The sequence below is a fragment of the Crocuta crocuta genome, unplaced genomic scaffold (assembly GCF_008692635.1).
Source record: "Crocuta crocuta isolate KB4526 unplaced genomic scaffold, BGI_CrCroc_1.0 scaffold60, whole genome shotgun sequence".
Lineage (NCBI taxonomy): Eukaryota > Metazoa > Chordata > Mammalia > Carnivora > Hyaenidae > Crocuta > Crocuta crocuta.
The window spans coordinates 2,114,981-2,133,001 of NW_027527145.1; the positions used below are offsets into that span (position 1 = coordinate 2,114,981).

At 40.5% G+C, this 18,021-nt stretch overlaps 1 protein-coding gene across 1 annotated transcript in view; it reads right to left on the minus strand.

The window, feature by feature from the left end:
• The window catches only part of COMMD6 (COMM domain containing 6), a 19,470-nt gene extending 19,190 nt beyond the window's left edge, over positions 1-280 (minus strand). Inside the window, exons 1-2 of the mRNA XM_077760971.1 lie at positions 221-280; positions 121-132 (exon numbers count right to left, since the gene is read on the minus strand). The gene's annotated coding sequence lies outside the window, so the exon portion shown is untranslated. The remainder of the gene's footprint in view (positions 1-120; positions 133-220) is intronic.
• Positions 281-18,021: the final 17,741 nt, after the last annotated feature.

Genomic DNA, 18,021 nt, shown 5'->3' on the forward strand with positions numbered 1-18,021 from the left:
CTGGGAAAGGCTCACAGGGGCTTGATCCCCAGGCTGCTGGAAGCAGGAGGAGGGCCAGGTGCTACCGCCCGCCCCTTGCCCAGCTGACGCCAGCCGAGGGCGGGGCAGCCATTCACTCACCTGGCTGGCGACCTGAAATGGAAGCAGAGAACACAATTTAGGGAACGATCTCTCTAACTCCAGAGCCCCGCTGCCCCGGCTCCTCTCGGACAGGACTTACCTTGGACTTGGCATCCAGCTGAGGCTCGCTGCAGCCCTCCATTCCAAACCGCTGCGAGTCACACGGCCGTCGGATCAGGTGGTCTGTCCCCGGACGCCAGCACTTCCGCTTCCTCCTCCCGCCCCTCGCGGACCGGCGCACGCGGCGGAAGTAGGGAGAGCTGAAACCCACGTTATTTGTGTAGCTCACCCTGAGTGTTAATTAAATGTTAGTTTCAAGGAGACTCTCAGCAACAAGGGAATTCTCTGGGGGAAAGGCCCGAAGATTTTGGAGATACCTTGTGAAGGGAAGGACAGAATAACTTCAAGATGCCCCTTTCCCCTTCTGACTTGCAGACGTGGACTCTTCCCTCTGGGGCCACTGCGCTAGGTGCGCGCGTGAGCTGGCTGCTGCTCGAGTCGTGTATCCACCAAGTTTGAAAACAGCTGGACCACCACACCCTTTTCCGCATTCAAGTCGTTGGGCTGGGAGATGCCCGTGGGATCTCTCGTTATATATATAGTTGTATGATTAGGTTTTGTCGCGCGGATTTACTGCACTGGCCCACGTGCGCGTGGGGTGGGGAAGCTTTTCTTTAACACGCGGCCACTGTCCTACTCCAAGCCTGGAGTACCTGACCGCGGGGATAACTTCTCATCTGGTCTTCTTTCCTCCTACGCATCTCACATTCATTCTGCACACTATCTAAAGCAATATTTTTTCCTTGCCAAGTTTTTATTTTAAAAAATGAAAAAAAAGTTTTTTGGAGAAAAGTTGCAAAAGCAGTTCAGTGAACATCTGTATACCCTTCATCCAGATTCAGCAACTTAACATTTTACCCATTTGCTTTTCCCCTAGCTACATAGACAGTAATGATGGCGTTTCATCTCTCAACGCCTGAGTATATAGTATTCTTAAGGAGTCACAATACTACCACACTTGGGAGATATAACACTGACAAAATACTTTGATATAACACGTGCGGCAAGTTCATATTTCTCCAGTGGTCTCAACAACATTCTTTAAAACTACCCTATCCACCCCCAGAATCTAATCAAGAACTACTTGTTGAATTTAGTTATTGTGTCTGCTCAGTCTCTTCAAATCTAGAACCACACTAGCCAAGGGTCCTTGGGACTGCAGTGGTTCTTCAATGGAGACTCTGAGGGAGAACCTGTTCCTGGTTGTTGCCAGACCTCAATTCTATGCAGGCCCCACTTCCTTGCTAGCGTTTGGATGGGGGTTCACAGTGTCTAAAGGACATCAGCATTCTTTGGCTTGTGGCCCTTTCCCTTGGCCTTCAAAGCCATTAATGGTAGGTCAAGTCCCCCTCACACTTTGAATCATTCTGACTTCCCCTTGGGCATCAGCTGTCCTCTCTTGTCTTCTTTCACCAATCTCTGACTCCAGCTTGAGTAACTTCTGCCTTTAAGGTCTCAAATGATTAGATTGGCCATACTCGGATAATCCAGGATAATCGCTGCATCTCAAGTTCCACGACCTTAAATAATATCTGCACAATCCTTTCAGAGCAGTACCCAGATTAGTATCTAATCAAATAAGCAGGGTAGGAGACTCTTAGGGGGAAGAGGATCTTTAAAGGTCTAACTACTGCAAACACTGTCATAGGATCGTGGGAGAATTATGTTAATGCATGTAAAACTCCTAGAATTGGGCCTGGCATGTAACACTGAGAATCTGTGCCAAACAGCCACTGACTCAAGGTTATTGGACATGATTAAAAGTACTAACTGGATTGGAAATATAGTCCCTGAATTAATCCAGTGATTTCTTTCCTATGAAAGAAACTCTAGAAAGACAGGACACTGCCGATGCATCCCATTGGTATGTGCATCAATTCTATTTGTCAGGGAATATTTCTCTGAAGTCCTTGGTTGCCATCAGATTATGATCCATGTTGGGATTATGCACCTTGAAGGTCTGTATGCCTGCACACACGCGCGTGCACACACACACACACACTTGCACGCTCCTTAATTACATAAAAATACTTCCAAAAAGTGAAAAGATGACATATGTTAAAAAGTTAATTTTTGTGTTTTTCACACAAAAAGTTTTTTTGTTTTGTTTTTTTAGACATAAGTGTCCCTTTTCAAAAATCTATTGATAAGATTTGGGGAGAATAAGATGTCAGTGGTGTTCAGGCCAATCTTGGCAGATTGTTAATCTTATTCTTGTGCTCCTGATACTTTCCCAGCATATATGATCAACTTTATTTTTAAGACCTCAATCTTATAAAAGACCAGAATTTATGCAAGCTTCAGACTTGGAAAACACAGATTTTATGAACAGAGTCAAGAAAAATGCTAAAATTAAAGATATATTAACTTTTTGTGATTATGTGTAAGTAAGACATAAATAAGAAAACATTTTTTGGAGCTCTTTTTTTTTTCAGGCGTACCTCTGAAATGTAAGGGTAGAGCCAACTGCAGGAATCTCATGGAATTATGAGATTTGAATAGTAAAGGGCCTAAGCTCTGTTTCTCAACTGTGATCTGACCTTCACTTCGTCAGCTTCATTCTCTTAGGTTTCTCCATATGTTGTAGGACAGGGTATCTGCCTCTAGATACATGACCGCTAGCATCTCTGAACTCATAACCTGTGGCTCATAATCCAAAGAGAAAGAGAAAACTGGTCTTCTATCTCAATTCTTAAAAATGGGGACCGATTTGCCATTTTGGGTCGTATGCTTACCCCTGGCCCAATACTGGGTCTAGGGTGGTACATTACTATTCTTTACCTATGCTCCCTATCATGGCTCCTATCATGGCCACAAGAGGTAGAATCATGTAATTGGCAGACTCACTAGCAACAAAAGGGATAAGATGTACCCTAGGAGATGGAGGTGAGGACAATGCAACAAAACTTAAATGAAAAGATACTGAAGGAATAAAAATAACAGATATCCACTAAATACATTTACTAATACATACTCTACTATTCTATACAGTCAGTGGATGTGGATAGTGCGCCCCCAAAGATGTGTGAAAAGATAATCTGAGGCCTATTAAAAAATTTTAAGAGTTCATTTGAGCAAAAATCGATTCTAATTGGGCAGTGCCAACCCAGATGTTGGTTAGGAACATTCTGCTGACAGAAGCTCAGGCAGAGATTTCATACAGAAATGGTGGAAGCAAAGTAAGGAAAATATTGATTGGCGATGGTTTAAAGCCTAGTTGGCTAGTTATGATTTGGTTGTCCTTAGTGTTTTGATCCCCAAACCTTGAGAAATTTCTAGGTGCAGATTTTTGGTTTGCTTACATAGGCATTAGAGCCACAGCGTTAGAGCCACCCTGGTCTAATGGCCTCTGTGTTTAATTAATTTAACATATATTCACTTCCAAATCCCCAGAATCTATGAAAATATTGTGTTACATAGCAAGGGAGGATTAAATTTACAGATGGAATTAATTTTGCAAATCAGAGGATCTTTATAAAAAGAATTTTTTTAAGTTTATTCATTTATTTTGAGAGAGAAAGTGCAAGTCCAGGAGGGATAGAGAAAGAGGTGAGAGTGAGAATCCCAAGCAAGCTCCGTTCTGCAGCACTGAGCCCGATGCACAGCTTGAAGCCACAGACTCTGAGATCATGACCTGAACCAAACCTGGATGCTTAACCAACTGAGCCACCCAGGTGCTCCTCAGAGAATCTTAAAATAAGGACATGTTCTCAGATTACTGAGATGGGTCCAATGTAGTCACAATGATCCTTATATGTAGAAGATAGTGACAGAGGAGTCGGAGTCAACAGAGAAAATATCAGTGGTGGAGGGCAAGAGCCAAGGTAGGCATTTCTTTTCTTGAAGCTGGAAAAGGAATGAAAATGGATTCTCCCATCCAGGAGTAGAGCCCTGCTAACACCTTGACTTAGCCCACTGAGACCCGTTTTAGACTTCTGACCTTCAGACTGTAAGATAACAAATTGCTGTTGTTTTAATCCACAGATTTGTGGAAACTTGTTCCAGCAGTGATAGGAAACCCTGACAGTGCTGGAAGCTTTAGAGTCACGTAGGCCTGAATCTGAATCTAAATCTGTCTTCTCCCACTCAGCTGTGTGACTTCAGTAAAGGTGGCCTTCCTGAACAACAGCTTTCTAATCTATAAAACTGAGGCTATTCACGTTTGACTTACACAGTTTTTATTAAAGGTTAAATGAGATCACATATGTAAAGCACATATATATTGGTTCCTATGATCACCATCATGCTATTCAGTTCTCAAAAGAAACTTGTAAGTTATCTATATCATGCATTATCTCCATTTTAAAGATGAAAAAACTGAAGTTCGAAACAGGCTCCAGGCTCTGAGCCGGCCGTCAGCACAGAGCCCGACGCGGGGCTCGAACCCACGAACCGCGAGATCATAACCTAAGCGAAAGTCAGATGCTCAACTGACTAAGCCACCCAGGCGCCCCTCTATATCATGCATTATCTCCATTTTAAAGATGAAAAAAACTGAAGTTCGAGAATCTTAACCAACATCATCTAGCTAATAGGGAAAACTTCCAACTCCGCTTTTAATTCACAGTCTGCAATCTAATTTCAGAGAACTCCAGGGGGACACAGAGCTCCCAGAGAAGGTGTTTAAATCCTTCCCAGCTGCCTTGTGCTAACTGAATGTTCTAACTGTTCTCCATGCTATACAAGAATATGAGTGATGATGATGATGGTGGTGGTGGTGGTGGTGGTGGTGGTGGTGTGTGTGTGTGTGTGTGTGTGTGTGTGTGTGTTACGGTGGAGAGATGGTATATTCTATCAACAAGGCACTAAGAGATAACTGTGTGACACAGAGGATATAGTACTTTTTGAACTGAATAATATAGGAAACAGTAGTAAAGTCATTGATTTGAGAGGCTCGTGAGTTAATTCTGCATCCATCCGGAACCTATACTTAAAGTAGAAAATTTGNGGAGATAGCAGTAGTCATCAATGCGAACATAAGCAAAGATGCAGAATTGAGAATAAACCATGATCACTGATCCTACACTCATAGAGGTTTTAGAGTTTAAAGCAGATTACACATATTCTTAGCCTTTCGACCAACCTGGCCTACCCATGTATTTAAAACCAAAGAAAACAAAACAAGCTACATCAAAAACTGAGTAAGAATACATTTAGATAGGTTTTACATTCCTCTGTCATTTCATCTGCCCAATTGGCACATTTATCTGAAACTTTCAAGACACAGGTTTCAACTTTTGGCTGAAAGTGACCTTATAAAAGTCTCTTATTTAAAATGAGACCTAAGTAGGTTAAGTGCCTGGTTTATAGAAACATAGCTAGATTATGGTAGTCATGACTTCTGATCAAGTGGGGAGAATTATTAAGCTGTCCCACAGGCAGATAAGGCCAAATAATTTAAGGTTAGGATATGTTCTTAAGTACTGCAAAAAGCCTATGTTTTGCACTGGTGGTTTGGCAATGCAATGCAGGCTCAAGGCAGGTGATGACAGGACCCATATCCATGCAGTAGGAAGACAGCTAGATGTATTCCTATTCAGATAAATAGTATAAGACAGTGAGTAGTCACAGTGGTATACCACGAATGAGTTACAGGTATATAGAGAAATTGATCCCCAGAGTTCTAGGGAAAAACTGGGTGGGCCTGAGCCTGGAAGATTTCCTGAGCTGGTTAACACTGTGATGACAAGGTTATTTATTGTCAGGTGTTATACAAATGCTGCATTTCATCCATTATTAGATTCGTATTTTTTCACATTTAACATCGCAGCAATCACGATGCACATTGCATCAAATGGCTTCTTATAGGGACAGGTAGCCGGGCACCAATTGTGACTCAGTTGTTTTTGCAAGTGCATGCATGAACTTGGTCATTGCTGATCAGCACTTCTATTGAGTTATGGTTATTGTTGGCTGTATAGTTGCTCTGTTTAACTGTCATTTAAAATGTCTTTAAAAAGATTATTCTCTGATTTGGCACAACAAAAAGCTACTAGGTATGGAAATAGAACAATGGGTGTAAACTTGTATCAGTAAGGCAAATATGGTTCCTTGGAGTAATGACCAAAAATCCATGTTTTCTTAGAAAACAACCCAATAGTTTACAGTTCCTAAAAAAAAAGGTAGATAGCCCTGAGTAGATAAAACAAAATGTAGCTTATTCTAGTTTAAGGTTGGATAAATCACCAAATCCCTCAGAATATAAGAATGAAACCTTATAAGGATGAGAGAAGAGGTTTTGAGTCACAAGTACTTTTAAGACATTGAACATCACTTTGTCAGAAACACCCTGCTGTTTTTGAATAGAAGTTATTGAATTTTCATCAGTGGCTGAGAAAATGAATCCATGAGTCTAGTCTAGTAGGAAATGGTGACAAACCTTGATATTCTTTGACAACCATTGAAATCAATCTGTCAGTATTAAAGTGAATAAAAGTGCATGGACTATATGATATCGCTTATCTGTATCACATGGAGGGAAAGATTGGGAAGCGCTGGAATACATAATAGATACTACAGGAGCTTTAAGAAAGAATTTTAGGATAGATCGAGGATGAAAAGATGTGAAGTTATAGCTAAAAACAACTTGAAAAATGTCAAAACTCATTCATGATCAATGAAAATAAAATGAGATATCCTGCAATGCATTAAGTTCTGGGATTTTTCTCTCTTTTAGGCTCCTCTCTCACGCTCCTCACCTCCTTTTTTCTTTTTATTCCCCTTCTTCTCATCCGCTCTCTTATCCTCCCCTTCCTTCTCCAGCCCTCCACACACCCTCTTCTCCCTGGAAGAGACGTGTAGAAATGATCTGCTGTTGCTTGTCTTCCTACTGACTCAGACATCCCTGGGTCTCAGTCTCCAACCTAAGTGGTTCATCAATGGTGTGAAATTTTTCTGAATGGACAGTTCAGAGGAATTCTGGCACCTGCTATTGCAACGATACTTTGGTATCGTTTGTAGCCTCCTCCTCCCATCCCCAGCCTATCTTCTGAGCACCCTTCTCTAACTTGTCGGTGTGTTCACTTCTCTGGTCTCTTTCCTGCTTTGAAAAGAATTCCTAGATCTAGCTGCAGGAAATCTAGGTTGAAGTCATATTCTGCCACCTGTGAAACAACTTAAACTCTCCAAGTCGTAGCTACTGTGTTTGTAACATGGTGACATCTCTCTCTCTCTCACCTGCTTGTTAGACTGTAGTGAGGATCAAACAAATGTATAAGAAATGTCAAAGTTTTTTTTTGAAGAGTAAAGGCTGAATCAAGTCTGAATATATATTATTGTTTTACTGTGATAATAACATCCCGCTTAGTTAACATAGTTGAACAGGTCACTAACAAAGTTGTGTTAACATACACATTTTAAAAATTTCTAGCGGTAAAACTACACATCTTTATTTGGCTATTAGAATTTGGGGCAAATGTATCAATTACCTAGCTATTCCTTTTAATTTGATGATTTAACATTTTGGCAGGTATAGTAATTAATTGCTGCTAATTAATTTGTAAAAACAAAATAACTACCCCCCCCCCCAAATTCCCAATGTCATGCTACAAGCAAATATTTATTTAGCTTATGTTTCTCAAGGGTTAGCAGTGGGTTGGCCAGTCTAGGCTGGGCTCAGCCGAGGTGGTGCTCAAGGTGTCTTTTGCTGTGTTTCTCGCACCAGCAGGCTAGGCCCAGCACATTCTTCTCAAGGCAATGGCAGAAGCGCAAGCCAGAGCTCGTTAAGGCCTGGCTTGGAACAGACACACCATTATGCTTGCCCTACTTTATTGACCAAAACAAGTCACGTGGCTGAACTAAGTGTCAAGGAATGGAGAAATAACACAGCTGATTCTCGTTATTTGCGGTGGTTATGGTCTATAAAGTCACCATGAATAAGGCTTTAGTAAATATAGAACCAGTGCAAGTACTGGTACTTCCCAGGGGAAGTACAGGTTAGGTTCCTGTGAGCCTCTGATAACATTTTCATCAACAGATCAATATGTAACCTTGTTTCATGTGTTTCTGTTTAAAGTCACCTCACTTAATACATATTGTTGAATTATTAGCATCAAACTCCTGGCCAACAGCACCATAACTCATGCCTGAAGGAACAAATCTAACACATGTATTTTCTGTGTAAGGCACATCACAGCCCTCTTGTGTTTGGGAACACCAGACCGAACATCTGCACAATGCTTGGGGCCTTATATACACTGAAATCATCAATAAAAAGTGCAAAGATGCCAAGAAAAAAAAAAGGCACTAAATAGACTGCAAAAAGGACACTTGTTTCTCTGATAAGACCTGAAACAAGAAGGCAGAATATTGCCTATTCAACCTCAGCTGGGAACTCAAGTTTTTTGCCACTGCACATGTCTGCAAACAACTGTGGGAGTGACATGAGTATTAATTTGGGGCATACAGGTAGTGTTAGCAGGTAGGCAGATTCAAAGTGCAGAATCCATGAATAATGGGGATCAACACTACTTTGTCCCTTCGTGGAAAAATTTTAAAGGAGATGGATGGATGGAGAGTTAAAAAACTGGGGCCTATAATACATAATCTTGAGATCCATCTCAGATATATTGAATCAAATCTGCATTTCAGATTCTCCAGATGTTTGTATGCACATTCAAGTTTGGAAAGTACTTCCCTTTAATATGATGATAGGGTACATTCATGCCAGAGAGTAGAATTTAAACCCTACAAAGATTAGGGGCCTAGTGCAGCATTTTAATGAGTCTAAACGCTTGGAGCAAACAGGGACAACCTCTTTAAGGAGCAGAATAACTTCATCTCGCAACTCCTCTAATGGAAAAGGGGCAGAGTAATTGGGGCTCTTTGGCTTTTTGAGAACAGCATATGCCACACTGGAAATTTACAGCTGCAACACATTTATTGGGTAACATGGATGGGTGTCAGTTTTAGTGGGTCCCTGAACAAAAATGTGCTCTGCAGCAAGTCCCTGTGAAAGGCGAGTGGCCTTGCTGTTTGGCCCTATGTCTCAGCAGATCCAGTGGTACTAGAGATGACCATGGTGAGTGAGGAAGGGTGCTATGTGGAGTCTTAGGGAACCCTAACAGGAGAATCACAGGGCAGAAGCTCAGGGCTCTGGAGCAAGGCCATTCACTGACAGCAGGCCATTTGAAAAGCAGCCCCTGGCATGTCCCTGAAAGCCTGGCCATAAAACTCAAGTGCGATGCAACTATAGCTGCTGATCACAACCTGCCCATTTCAGAGTTACCAACTCACTCTGGGGGGGTTATAACAGCATCTATCAGATAGATAAGAAGAAAGAGGAGTCAAAGGATTGGAAACTCCTTGGAGGTCAAACAGTAGTGGCCAGAAGAACATGAGAGGGAAAGCGGAAGTTCTTCGAGAAAGGCAAACTCAACATAATAAAATTATCTTTTTTTTTTTCACTCATAAAAGCTCCTTTCTCTGAATGCCCTCTACTGGGGGCAGAGTGGTAATATGCCCTCTACCCCAGGTCAGATCACTGGAGTTATCATTGACAATTTCGGTTCACCAAAGGGATATCCTCTCAAAAACGGTTTCTCTTTAATCTGTGCCTTCCTCTCCATTCTCCATAGTTTATTGCCTTAAATTCTCTCATCATTTCACTCTTGCAAATATCCTATGTTATTAATGTATTAAGTTTCTGCATATCTGATGATTCTCCTCATTCCTCAGGTATTTATCAAGTCTCTATGTATCAGGCACTGGGTTAGGCTTTGGGAAACCAATGTAAAGAATTTAAAAAGACACTCCTGCAGGCCTTATGGGATTTACAGTCTGGTGGAGGAGAGATAGGAAAATCCTGCTTAAAATCCTCGAGTGGTTCGCTGCTGTTTTCAGAGTGAGGCCCAGATGTCTTGATGGGACTGTCCCTTCTCACCCCTCCAGCATCACCTCCAACCAAAGCCCTTAAATCTTGCAGGCTCTGCAGCCACGATGCACACTTCCCTTCTTCAGAGAATAACCAGTTATGCAGAAACCTAATTTGTCAATGATGTAGGATATTGCAAGAGTGAAATGTTGAGAGAATTAAGGCAGTAACCTCAAGATGGAGATGGAGAGGGAGGCACAGGTTAAACAGAAACCGTTTTTAAGACGATATCCCTTTGGAGAGCCACAATTGTTAATGATAACTCCAGAGACTCGACCTAGGGTAGTGAGCATATTACGTTTCAAGGGTTCTCTGTATACCTTCTGCAGGGAACCTCCGTACATACCCTCCCCACTTTGGCTGAGTATCTCTGCAGTTCTACATCTCATGCTACCGCTATAACATATGTATCATACTTCGTTGCGATTTTTCATTTTTCTGTCCACCTCTACTACCCTATGGTGAGTGCAGCGTCTAATTCATAATAGGTGCTTGACATTTTTTTCACACATAATTGAATAGGTATAGAGAGAGCAACCCCTCCCCCACACTGACTCTCTCTCTCTCTCTCTCTGCAATAGCAGATAAGGCCTCTGCATATCACCTCTGCACCGTGGCAAAGGAGCTTTTGGGACTTGACCCCTGGGCATCCACTGGCCTTCGGGCCTCTTGACACACGGCAATCCCGTCGCTCGCTCTCAGAATAGGACTCAGTGGGGCGCCCCCTAGCGCCTCCAGCTGAAGCTGCAGGAACGGAGGGCGCCTGAAAGCATGAGGTCCCAGACCCGCGCAAGGCGCAGGCGTAGCACGCGAGCGCTAGGCTCTGATAGGAACAGTCCAAGTGAGAGGGGAGCTAGTTATGGGTTCAGATACTTTTTCCTTCCGCAATAGGGAGGCGGCTTCTCTTCTTCTCCTCTCCGGCTGTATCTTAATTTAAAATGTAATGTTTGAGTGTGGCTCTGCAGGGAACGAGAAAGGCACTAGAGTGTTGCCAAGCTCTTTTTCGTTCTCCAGCACCCCTCCCTGGGGAGGAGGAGGGTTGGACGGTCCCAGGTCAGAGCGCGCGGGGGCGGAAGCTGCGGCGGCGGCGACGGCGGCTGCTGTCAGAGCCGGAGAGGGGCCGGGCGGAGTGGCCATGGAGGGTCAGCGCTGGCTGCCGCTGGAGGCCAATCCCGAGGTGTGCGCGGCTTGGGTCTCGGCCTGAGGCCGCGGGCATGGGCGGAGGGAAGCGGGATCCCGCGGCTGGTCCAGAGCAGTTCGTTTCTATAAATTGTGTTGTCTGTTTCGTTTTCAGGTCACCAACCAGGTGAGTGAGGTGTCTGTCGCTTGGGACCCCGGAGCCTTCCCTGCCTGCCTGCATCTCTGCTCTTCCTAGGAATCTGGAATTAGATTCAGTGAGGGCCCCTCTTGCTCTGCTTCAGACGGGTGTGCCCCGTTTCCTGCCGTATCCCTCCCACCTGGTTCCTGGAGATGCTCCCAGCTGTCTGAGCCCTTCCTCTGGTGCCATTCCCCTGTCATCCTGGGGTCTCAGCGTCTGGAGCTTGTAGTAATTGACCCTGTATTCCCATTCCTCTTCCCTCTTCGTTTTGCCTCCTGCTAGTGCCGATTCCATAGTTTCCCGACTCCTGTACCTTCTGGGTGACTAATTTGTCTACACTACCTGACTCCAAGCTTTGAAAACTCGCCCACCCAGTCCTTGTAATTTCATACACCGCCTGCACTATGAAATCATCTTCCAATCATCTTCTCTTGCTCCATCAAGTCACTTCTCTTCCCCGCCACACCCCCTTTCTCTTCCAGCCCCTTAAAACTGGAACTCTGTTGCCTTAATACCATAGAAAGCTCAGTAGAGTAGTTCACAGGCCATTCTTTGCCCACCTACAAACGCTTAAAGTTCGTCTGGGGGTTGAAGGTTCAAGTTTGGGGAGGAAAAAGGGAACATCTCCCAGCCCCTCTATTAGAAGAACAATAAGGGCTACCAGGTATAAACTTTTTATTTGCTCAGGTGTATTTTATCTTAACCTGTTTTAAATTCTAATCAGCTCCTTTAGTTTTTACTGCCCTCTTAGCTTGTCATCTGATAGACATCTCCACCCCCCCACCCCCCCGTGGGTAACCTTTTTCCATCATCAAGGAATAATGATTTATCACGTACTTAATTGATTTTTGTCTTTCAAAGCTTGTAGAAAAGTCTTTACTTACAGAAAGTAAATAGAAACGGTTTATTTTAATGTTGGCAGTAAATCTTTCATCTTATGCAGTTTATTTTATGTTTTTGAAATGACTCCGGAAAGCTTTTCTCTTTAGTAATCTAGAAATGTCCAGAGCTTAAAACTCAACATATATCTTTTATATTAATGTTCTTAAATGGCATTCCCTATGTATGTTAATTTTCTTTTGTTTCCCACTTTGAAATTTGCTGTTCATTTTTTCCTTAAAACAGTTTCACCCTTTGTAAAGAAAGAAGAATCTTTAGGCCAAAGAAATCAGTATTTGCAACTTATGATTTAGTCCATAGGAAAGAGTTAATCCAATACTATTTTTATACCTCTTATGAAAAATCAATTTACCATATATACGGACTTTGTTCTTTTCTGTTGATCTATGTGTCTCTTCTTTTCCAATACCACACTGTTTTGATTACTGTAGTTTTGTAGTAAATCTTGAAATCAAATAGTATGAATCCTCCCACTTTGTTCATTTTTGAAATTGTTTTATTTTAGTTACTTTGCCACACCATATAAATTTTAGAATCGACTTGCAGAGTTTTACAAAAAAAATCATGATTTTGGTGGTGAATGTGTCCAAATATATAGATTTAGTTTGGGGAAAATTAACATCTTAACAATATTGAGTCTTGTATTCCATGAAGATGGTACACCTCATCATTTGCTTGGGTCTTCTTTGATTTCACTCAACAGTGTTCTGTAGTTTCAGCATCTACGTCTTGCATGTATTTTGTTAGATTTATACGTAAATATTTAATGGTTTTTGGTACTATTGTAAATGATACCGTTTTAAAATTTCAATGTCTAATTGTCCATTGCTATGTGTAGAAATATAGTCAATTATTATATGATGACTTGTATCCTACTACCTTGCTTAATACACTTATTCTGGTAGCTTTTTTGTAGATGTTTTGAGATTTTTCTATAGAGACTATCATTCTGTGTGAATAGGATGTTTTTTTACTTCTTCCATATCAATCTTTGTGCTTTTTATTTCTTTTTCTTTTTGTATTTGTTGGGACCTTCAATACAAATTTTCCACTTGGGTAGAAAACATTTGATCTTTCATCATTAGCTATGTTAATTCTAGGGCTTCAGTAAATACCTTTTATCAGATAAAGAAGTTTCCTTTTTTCCCTAGTTTACTGAGAGTTTTTATCATGAATCTGTGTTTAATTTTCCTTTTTCTAAAAAAAAATTTTAACGTTTTTATTTATTATTGAGAGACAAAGAGAGACAGAGCATGAGTATGGGAGGGGCAGAGAAAGGGGGAGACACAGAATCTGAAGCAGGCTCCAGGCTCCGAGCTGTCAGCACAGAGCCCAACATGGGGCTCGAACTCAGAAACTGCACGATCATGACCTAAGCCAAAGACAGACGTTTAGCAGACTGAGCCACCCAGATGCCCCTCTGTGTTTAATTTTCTTAAGTGGCTTTTTTACATCCCTTGAGATGATTATTTAAGGAAGAAATAATACCAATTGTACATAAACATAGAAGAGGAGAGACACGTACCAATTTATTTTATAGCCAGCATTTCCAGACAAACCATAATAAGAGTAACTGCAGACCAGTATCCTTCATGGGATCTAAAAATTTCAGCAAAATATTAACAAAGAGAGTGTAGCAATGTGTAAAAAGAATACTATTTCATGACCAAGAGCAGTTTATCCGGGTATTGCAAAGCTAGTTCACCATTCAAAAGGCAATCAGTGTAATTAGCCATATCAAGAGACAAAACTATTTTTGATGATATTATTGGTTAATGAGATATAAACTTTTTTAACTGGAAACTTACATATTGTGATCCAGCTGCTATTGGACCTTGTTCCTAGGTAATCTTAATAAACTACAAAACACATTCCCTTTACAAAGACACACACACACACACACACACACACACACACAATTTACTTGTTCACATTGATTAAATGATATTTGTGGAGCACCTTTATAATGCCAGGTATCTGAGAAGGAGCTGGTTATTCGTTGGTGATTAAAGTATTCATGGTTTTCTGCTTTTCAGTGGCAAGACAGACAATAAACAAGTAAGCAAACAATTAGCAATTGTTTTAAGTGTAATGAAAAAATTAATAGGGCACTGTGATTGAAACCATCAGGAGAAACATAATAGGTTGGATGGTGACAGGAGGCCATTCTGAGGTGACATAAACAGGGAAAAATATTTAGTATATGATTGGACACTATTTCTGGCTTGCTTTGGCAGGGGTCAGTTTGTTTTAAATTTATGAAAGAAGTAATGTGATTTTAAGGGAGAATGACCAAATATTTAAGAAGATGTTGGTTTTAACCAAAATATTTGTGGTGGTTTTTTATTCTCTATGTATTAGTGACAAAAGTGAGACTAGAAAATGAATGGAAATTTGATAACTGGCTTAGAATTTGGAGAATTAATACATGTAGCCGCAGATCAACCTGAACAATATCCATCCCCACACTATTTCCTCAATTTAATAGAATCTTAGGTATTTTACTTGTTACAGTGGGTAGTTGCATATGTTATTATTATACTCTTAGCTTTATGTTCTTATGTTTTATGTTCTAATGATGCCTAGTTTGTAGGAAAATGGTCGACACATATCTACTACATGGAGATCATTTTTAACTGTTAGACATTAACTAGTGACCATGTATCCCAATAGATGTGTTAAGCAGTGAATTTTCTTGTTGATTAGTATGCTGCCAATCCTTTCTAAGGATATTTTATCATGTTACAGGTAGGACTTACCTGGAATAAAATCAGTTAGGTGATAGAACAGATTTTTCTCATTTAACTACAAGTCATTCTCCTACTTCTAGCAATTATTACTACTATATATTTATTGGTAGTAATATCAAGTACTACATAAGTATACTTTCTGTTACAATCTAAATCATTAGCAAATTACTAATAAGGTAGAGTCTGTTGCTGCCCTGAGCAGGCCATTAAAGACCAGAGAAAGTGGCTTAAAACAGATTTGAAAGAACAGTGAATGTTACGTTTCTGTTTTCTTAAATTTATAAAATCAGAGTTTTTGTTATTTGTCACCTAAAGAAGGAGGAGGAATTCATTACAAGTTAGGGGCAGAGGGTAACAGTTTTTCAGATAGAGAAGTCTCTTTGGTGTACAAAGAGCTAGAGAAAGAGGTGGTTATAGACCCTGTGTTCATTGTGGCTAACGTTAGAGAACAAGGTGCAAAAGAAGATATTCGGACAGTGAAAGAAAAGTAAATAGGGATGAGAGCAGCCTGGAGTTTTTCATGTGGGTCCTGGCAGCGTGAGCTTGAAAAATCCTGTCATCTCCCATCTCCGTTTTCTCATTGGTAAAGCGATCTAATAAAAGCTACCTTGCCCGTTGCAGTAAAGGTGAAGTATATTAAAGTTTCTAGCATGCTTTCTGATACATGATACTTCTTTTTTTTTAATGTTTTTTTTAAAAATTTATTTCTGAGAGAGAGAGAGAGAGAGAGACAACGTGAGCAGGGGAGGGTCAGAGAAAGAGGGAGACAGAATCTGAAGCAGGCTCCAGGCTCTGAGCTAGCTGTCAGCACAGAGCCGGACACCGGGCTTGAACCCACGAACCATGAGATCATGACCTGAGCTGAAGTCGGATGCTTAACTGACTGAACCCAGGTGCCCCCAATACATGATACTTCTTAAAAATATTTACAAGTAATTTTCAATGGTGTTTATTTGGTGGAAAAGTTTATTATTGGACCATAGACTACAAAAAATTTTCAATGTTGCCTAAGATCTTTTATGGGCACATATCCTAGATTACTCATTTTTCTTGATTGGCCAAAATTGTAGTGGCATTGTGAAAATGTAGTGGGCTACTTAGTCAGAATTTTGTTATTTATTACCCAATGTTTAGAAAAGCCAGAAGATAGGTATTGGTCGTAAGTCCTTTTATCCCGCTGGATGCAAACTGCATGCTTCTAATTGTGTAGAGATGGCTTCGGAAATGCATATATAGAATACTCTGTAATCTGGAGAAGTTTTTTTGGAGTAGTTTTAAGATAGTTACTTTGAGTTTTCTCCCAGCTTTGTAAATTTAACTAAAACACATATGTGTATCAATTCTATATAGATTTTTATAACTTACAGACTACATATAACAGTTGTAAAAATAACACATTTTTTTTAAACTGGAATATAAAAAGTTGAGTTCACATCACTCAACCTAACTGCAGTCAATATTTGTTTATTTATTTTTAAGCAGTCAATATTTTAGAGAATTTCCTTCCAATCTTTCTCTATTTACATAGGATAATTTTAAATACAGATGTGTTTGTTTAATTATCAAAGTAGGACAGCCCATGGCTTAAAAAAAAAGTGAGAGGTAAAAGTTGAAGACTCTCTTTTCCACCCTTTCTTCACTTCACAGAGGTAGTTACCATTAATAGCTGCTTTTGTTCTTTTTATTCATATGACGACTTCCTGTGTGAGTCTTACAGCAATATGGAGTCAGAGGATACAGCACAGGTACTTGATAGATATTGAACTTTTTATATCAGTCTCATTTGAGATTAGCAATATGAGTAAAAATTTAAGTGTGATTCCAGTTCACATTTAGCCATTTTTATGTTAATGTAGTCATTCATTCCTCAGTTTGTTACTAATCAGTCTCTCTCCAGTGGCTGCCTTGGATCTTAGTACTTTTCATCCTTAATAGCTTTGGCTGACATGGAGTAAGATTGTCACTAAAATGTTTCACCGTTACTTGCAGTCGGCAGCACAGATGTGAAATTCCTCCGTTATGTGTACCATCTTGTTATATACTTTTATGACAGTATGACTTTGGGGTATATAAAATTAACAAATGAATTTAAATCCTCTTATCAGGATTTATGAAATTTTTCCCTTTAGAGCTTTCAATCCCGGGCAGATAGTATTCTCCCATCCAAGTACTAACTAGGCCCGACCCTGCTTAGCTTCCAAGTTCAGAGGAGATCAGGGCACGTTCATGGTGGTTATAGCTGTAGAGTGGGCAGGCAGTGTTCTGTATTGATTAAATGAATGCCTGGTTTTCAATTAGGAGCCAAATATGTCTTTCCTCCCTGTGTAACATGACACAAATAAAAATGAATATATATAAAAATTTTTTTTAAATATTTCTATTTTGAGAGAGAGAGTACACTAGCAGGGCAGGGGCAGAGAGAGGGGGCAGAGAATCTGAGAATCCGAAGAGCGCTGGAGCTGACAGCAGCAAGCACGATGTGGGGCCTGAACTCATGAACTGTAAGATCATGACCTGGGAAGAAATCAGACATTCAACTGACTGAGTCACCCAGGTGCCCCCAAAATGAATATATTTTAGATATTCATGATACATATAGCTTAATGGACACTCATAAACATACAGATGGCAAGATTATCTGTTAAAATTAGGGATATAATCTTCAGTTCAACAAATAAAACTTGAGTGTCTTTGGTTTAGTCAGGTATAGTGTTGGGTGATGGGATTAAAAAGATGATTAAGACACAGTTCCTTCCCTTGACTTTGTGGTCTATTTTAATTCTTTTTGGTTTCCAGATCAAATTGAATATTGAGAAGGGCATAGACTAAAGATTTTAGAGAAAGTGGAGAATAGAGAAGTAGTTTAGAGTATTTCAGCGAACTTTATATTAAAGTGTGGAATCGTGGGTAGGAATCAGTTGAAGAGTAGGTATGATATAGAAGAGTCCATTGATTTCTGTGACCCCAGACTGTTGGAAAGCATGTGACTTAAAGAACCTAAT